At 41.2% G+C, this 6,996-nt stretch overlaps 1 long non-coding RNA gene across 2 annotated transcripts; it reads right to left on the reverse strand.

Annotated features, from left to right (window-relative positions):
• Nucleotides 1-1,292: 1,292 nt before the first annotated feature.
• On the reverse strand, nt 1,293-6,996 carry LOC307219428. 2 transcript variants are annotated; one of them, XR_013840410.1, is made up of 3 exons: nt 6,718-6,996; nt 6,204-6,322; nt 1,293-2,736 (listed from the first exon to the last, which is right to left on the reverse strand). It is a non-coding gene; the product is annotated as an uncharacterized lncRNA (long non-coding RNA). The 2 variants fall into 2 exon arrangements; XR_013840411.1 differs by having other exon boundaries at nt 1,293-1,649; nt 2,598-2,736; nt 6,204-6,996.

The raw sequence follows: 6,996 nt of genomic DNA on the forward strand, positions 1-6,996 counted from the left end.
TGGCCAATAAAGCGAGATGAGTGCCGCAACCCCAGAGTCGGCCACGACTGGACCTAATGGTCAGGGGTACCTTTACCTTTAACAGAGGATGATCCCATTCATTCCCTGGTCAAATTCAGTTCCCAGATCCACTGATAGCACTGGTCCAGCTGAATCAATGTCTGCTGCTGTTTCGTCATGTATAGGATCTTAATAATGTGCTGGGCACTTTCCTAGGTCAAAATCTAATAAAAAGTGTAAGAAATGCTTCCCCCCACCACTCCAATCTTGAGAAGTCTCTGGTACTCTCAAATATTTTTTATGTTGCAGAGTGAAAGTACGAGTGGTTTTCCACAGGAATAACTTGAGAAATAATAATTGTGTGAACTCTGTGACAAGTTCACATCACAGGAATGTGGAATAGAGCTGCTACCCGACATGGAACGTCAATTAATAAAACAGTGAATGTACCCTGAATTTTATTTACGTTGTAGATGGGAGTTGAACCCAAACCTAATGAAGGAAATAATGTGATCTGTCAAAAAGAAAAGAAATGAAATGACAGTCCTATTTCTTGATTCACACTAGTACATTTTGAAATGTATTTTACTGGCTTTTCTATTAATAGGTACATTCACTATGAGCTATATGTTTTCTTTATGAACTGGGGAGGAGTGGGGAGCCTAGTACAGTGGTGCCCCACAAGACGAACGCCTCGCAAGACGGAAAACCCGCTAGACGAAAGGGTTTTCCGTTTTGGAGGCGCTTCGCAAAACGAATATCCCTATGGGCTTGCTTCGCAAGACGAAAATGTCTTGCGAGTTCCTGCGGGTTTCCCCCCCTTTTTTCCCCCTTTTCCTAAGCCCTAAGCTGCTTATCAGCTGATCCGCTGATAAGCCACTTAACAGCTGATCGCTAAAAGCCACTAAACCGCCAATAGCGCTAATCCGCTAAACTGTCAATGGGCTTGCTTCGCAAGACGAAAAAACCGCAATACGAAGAGAATCGCGGAATGGATTCTTTTCGTCTTGCGAGGCACCACTGTATCTTAAAATCTTTCTCAGGACAAAGGGAGCTAATCATCAATACATTTAAATGGTAATTATTAAATTTTCATTTTCATTTCCATTGCGGTGCATTTTGCATTTTCCTGTCCCTTTCCTTTGAAAATAGGTGCAGAGATCAAGCTGATATTTCTACTTTAAATCTAGAATTGTGTTCCAAACATGAGTACCAGATTTTGTTCCAATGTCTCAGTTTTCAAGGAAATATTGCATTAAAAATAAATAAATATAAAAAGAGTGAATCCCAAATAAATGAGTTTAAATGAAAAGCATAATTTTGTCAGACCAATAAGCTTGTTTGCAAAGAACAGGTCCTGCTTTCTGAAAGCTTGATATGTGAAAATTCACTTATCCGAACATGAATAATTATGCCGAAACATTGCTACACACATGGCTAATTCAGATATCCAAACAGCCAGAGTTTGCCCACTTCCTTACTTGTTTCTGTTTTGCCGGTTGACGGCAGTCATTTTCAGGCAAAAACCATGGAGAGAGGGAAGGGGGAGAGAGAGAGATTGGATAAATCAGAGAGCAGGATAGATAAGGCAAATAGGTTTTTCCACTGTCTCTCTTTTGCTGGTTGGCTGCAGCCATTTCAGGAAGAAACTATGTTAGGAGAGGGGAGAGAGATCACAGATTAGGAATGTTCCCATAGGAAATAATGGAAATTGTAAGCTTGTTATCCGAACACTCGTCTAACAAACAATGTATTGGGAACACACTGTTTTTGGAACATGGGACCTGCATGTACTCAGAAATAAGTCTCATTGAGCTGAGTGATGTGCCTAGGACTGAACCTAAGTCCCATTACTTTCAATGAGTATGTCAAACCATTTCTCTGGTTAAATAACGTTATTATTTATAGATAGACAATGCAACCATCTGCTTGTCTTTGGACATAAATTTGTCTATGTGGATTTTCAATCACAATTCCATTCAAGGCTCATATTTCTCAAAGAATGTAGAACCCATAAAGCACAAATCTGAGGCATATAATACCAATTTATTGAATGTCAGTGCATACTGACCTCCTATTACAAACACTGGCAGAGGACCACTGCTTCAGTGCTCAAGAGTGGTCTGAATAGCAAATCAAGCAGTGACTTAGCTTGGTGTTGTGTGTGTGTGTGTGTTGTGTTTGCCTCATCACCATCGCCCATAGCAACACTCATTGGTATCTATATGAACATGGTGACCAGTCCTTTTGCAGCACAACAAAACTATTGGAGGTCCCATGGATACCTTATCCTGCTCTGTCAAATCTACCAAGGATCAAGGCTGGCCTGCTGGTGGGAAGAGAGAAGCACATTGGCTGCTTGGCAGAAGTCCTAAGAAAGGAAGCAGCAGCATTAGCCGGTTTCCCATCGGAGCCATGAAAGGCGGCAAAGAATGGTAGTGGTAATTATTTTCATCAAGCGGCTACAGTCCTCAGTCTCACAGAAGGAAGCCCGTGACTAACTACATCCCTAAACTGGTCCCTTCATCTATAGTGCGAGCACATCTTAGCCCCGAAGCAGCCAAGTAGCGAGAGCATACATTAATCTGAGTGCTGACCTTTTCCTAAATGCTTTCCATTGTTAATGCTTTCTTAACTTCATTGCCACCAGCTTCTTCAAAGATTCCACAGAGTTAATGTTTCCATTCCTTTTCATTTGTTGGTAATGATGACCAGGCTCTACACAGCTGTGAGGAGCTGAAAGGAACAAGGATAAACATTGCCCACTGTTCTCTTATCTCTGTTCATTCTTTGGCACGGAAGTGGGCCTGTACAGTATGTTGCTGTTCAGAGGATGTGGTGACATTTTCCTTCCATCGCTGAAAAAGTTCTTTACAAAGCAAGTTCTCTTCCTCGCTCTCTCTCTCTCTTAAAAAATACAATTTCCTTCAGTGAAAAGCCAGCCCAGTTTTTCCTTGGCATAATGTACATGGCTGCACACTCAAAACGTATCACAGACAAATGGCTAGATCATGCTGAATTATTTTACGATTCAATTATCCCAAGGTAGCCAGGGCTCATCTGCAGTCATGATGAGCTAATGCTACTTGCCTTTCTTTCAAGCACGTAGATTTATTCTCAGCTGAAAGGTAGCTGTCACATTGTTTTGAAGATCTACTTGTACGGACAAAGCACACACCGTCCAACGTTCCTCAGATGAAAACAGGGACATTTCTCTCTCACTGCCCCCAGCCACCCATTTTTGTGTGTGCCCACCCCCACAGAACATTTCTTATCAGATGAAGGGCAAGTGCCATGACCATGACATCAACAGGACACAGTGCGCATGCCCTCTTAACCCCTTAATCCCGATTTGATTTCATTTTATTCTTTGGTAGATTTACAAGAAGAAAAACACACACCAATAAATAAATTTTAGAAATGGGCAAGATTAGACATGGGCACACAAAGCAATTATTATTATAAAAAATCAAGACTCCTTGCTACATGTCGCTATTTCAACCACTCAGATACTCTTATACTTTGATAATTATCATTATGTATGTGTGTGTGTATTGCATTCTGTTAAAAATAGGTTTCTCAGTGTAGTGGACAAACAAATACAGTGGTACCTCAGGTTAAGTACTTAATTTGTTCTGGAGGGATGTTCTTAACCTGAAACTGTTCTTAAACTGAAGCACCACTTTAGCTAATGGGGCCTCCTGCTGCCGCCACGCCGCCAGACCACGATTTCTGTTCTCTTCCTGAAGCAAAGTTCTTAACCTGAAGCACTATTTCTGGGTTAGCGGAGTCTGTAACCTGAAGCGTATGTAACCTGAAGTGTATGTAACCCAAGGTACCACTGTAGATGCACCATGAATCCCACTGCAGAATTTTGTTATTGATAGGATTTCTTACAGAGTGACCAAAATCCAAAATGGAACATTTCTCTCTGTTTAATTTGTTTCCCCTTTTGTGTGATTTTTTTTTTTTTTTTAACAATTTGGCAGCAAGTGAAGAGAGGTTTCCCAGTGTTCTAATTAAAAGCAGTTTCTGAAAGGTTAATCTAATAAATTACAGGATATAGGATTTCACTCTAGTTCTGGATAGTTACGTGAAATTAAAAAAAAAACAAAAACACAGAGAAAAGCAAAGCCAATAGGCCAGGTACGTTAGTGTCTCTCTTCCCCAGCATACATGTTCTCATCATTTAAAAATTGGATCGCTGTTTGGACTGCCTGGTAGTGGTTTAGGCACTCGGCAGCTAAGTTTCTTTGGAACTGTGTTAGGATTGTGATCCATATTACAAATTTAGCAGACATATCCAAATATACCATATGTTTTCTGTATGATTTGCTCCCCCTCCCCATTTACTTTACTAACTTACATTGTCTTTAGATACTTATTGTTACTTAATTATGTTACTTAAAACATGGGATCTGTTATTATTAACAGTTGTAGCACACTGGATGTTGAATTTGTATTATATATCATATATTCATTCATTTTGTGAGACACCTTCCATAATATATCTCCCAAAGGTGATGCATGTTCCATCTTTAGAAACTGCAAAAATGCTTTTGAAAATAGTATAAGAACAACCAAGTACAGGCACAAAAACAACGCAGAACGAAACCCAAAGCAATGACCTTTCTTGGACTACTTGGAAAAGCTTGTTGAAACAAAAACATTTTCAATTGTTTCCGGAACATAGAGATAGTAGGAGCCTGTCATATCTCAACAGAACTGCTGCTCCACAGAACAGCAGTAGCCAACTTTAAAAGTCCTGCTCTGAGTTGCTGTAGAGAGGGCTTCTGATATTTGGGGGAGAAAATCTCCAGGTCACTACCTTGATTGACAGCCAATGCAAATCCCACGAAAAAGATGTTATCATATGCTGACAGCAGTTTGCCCACCACGAGCAACCTTGCTTCCACGTTCTGTACATTCTTGTTGAGATATGGAAAAAGTTTAGAGATTTCTGCTGAAATATGAAGCAGTATACAGTGGTACCTCGGGTTAAGTACTTAATTCGTTCCGGAGGTCCGTACTTAACCTGAAACTGTTCTTAACCTGAAGAACCACTTTAGCTAATGGGGCCTCCTGCTGCCGCCGCACCACCGGAGCACAATTTCTGTTCTTATCCTGAAGCAAAGTTCTTAACCTGAAGCACTATTTCTAGGTTAGCGGAGTGTGTAACCTGAAGCGTATGTAACCTGAAGCATATGTAACCTGAGGTACCACTGTAGTTATATGGCATCCCACACAACATATACTTTTGCATACAGCAGCCCCCTAGACAGCAGATGCTATGGGGAGGTATTGTAGGAGAAAGTTGTGAGTGCCATACAACCTGCACTATCAACCCTACACTAGCCTGCTGCCCCATCACCAGTGCTGAAGTCAGATTCAGCTACCAGTCCAATCGGAAGGGGGACACACATTGTCTTGTCATTTTACCCTAGTGACAAAATGTCCTGAGTTAGCCCTGCACTTTGCAACAGAAGTGGGGAACCTGCAGCTTTCCAGGTGTTGCTGGATATCAGATCTCATGACCCCTATTGGCCATGATGACCTGGGTGGAGGAAAGCTTGAATCCAGCAACACATCTGGAAGGCACCAGGTTCCCCATCCCAGCCTTACAACATGCAGGTGTGGTTGCAGTTCCATTCTGCTCACTGCCAAGTATTTTCAATGGGCATTTAGCTGATTTTTACAAGAGACAAATAGTTCAGATATTGTACCTGAAGGTGCAGAAGGGGAAAGGGAAATTGCTCCCTCCCCTGGACGACTAACCTTCTTATCATTTTCTAGCTCTCCTCTCAATCCTTTCTCCTTTGTCAGCACCTTTCTTGAATTAAAATGCTCAGACCTCCTGAACCCAGGGCTCTAAATGAGGTCTTCCCAGTGCGATCAAAAATGGCACAATTGCTTCCTGAGTTTTGAATATAATCCTTATGTTAATTTGCCCAAAATGGCCTTGACCTTTAATGGCATGTTCAACAATGATTTTCAATGTCCTGTGAATCTTAGCGCATATTGAAAATTATATTGTAGAGAACAGTCCCCTGCGTCGGACTACCACAGTGTCCCCAAAGCACCTGAAGCATCCAGATAACAATTACATTAAACTGAATAATTGCAAATGATTTGGAGAATAAAATCTTCCATTTCTAATGCTTTTCAGCATAAGGTTCTGCCTGTACGTTCACACCACGGCACACCTGTTGGAGAAAAAGAAGGCTTGGTGCTCCAAGAAGCTAAGGAAGGGCAGCTGCCAAGCAAGGAATCTAAATTTTCAACAGCAGTGGAAGGAAGTTGTCAGGCAAAAAATCCAGTGAACCTGCAGCCAGATACAAGAAGAAGCAGCTTGTTAGGACCATGAGCTCACTGGGAGAGAGGGAATCCACAGGGAAAGGCTTGAGCATGTGGAAGTGTAGGCCTTGCCGTAGTTTGGGTGGCAGCCGTCACTGTCCCACAATGCCACATAAACTGAAAATTACTAGCTCTGCAGTTCAATAGTATCCATATCCAAAATGCATGCTTTACTGGACTGGGATCCGAACAAATGAAATTAAACGTATTATATAAATAGTTAAAAAAGCAAGATGATTGTATTGACAACAGCCAGCAGCAGTACCAACAACAAAGATCTCCCAGCCTTATTAAAATCCAGCAAGGCTAAAAAGTGAAACAGAACACACTCTCGAATGAACAAATACGCAGGCAATTACATACAAAAAGTTGTCGTTGTGGCTGCCAGGATCAAGTCTCAAATCCGAAAATACAGCTGTAGAATAAAGGCAGATTCTGACCATCAAAACCATATTGAATTATCGTATCTATGTTGTTTCTTGCTTTCTGTGGTTAAGAAGCTATTATTAGGCTCCCTTGATTTCTCTGTTGCTTTTTTCGTTTTCGTTTTTAATAGAAAATCTCCAAGTAATGCCTCTATATCACATTCCCAAAAGCAAATATGGGCTGCAGTCTATTTGATTATTAGTTTCCCAGAACACT

Source organism: Podarcis cretensis (assembly GCF_951804945.1).
Source record: "Podarcis cretensis genome assembly, chromosome: 7".
NCBI classification, from domain to species: domain Eukaryota; kingdom Metazoa; phylum Chordata; class Lepidosauria; order Squamata; family Lacertidae; genus Podarcis; species Podarcis cretensis.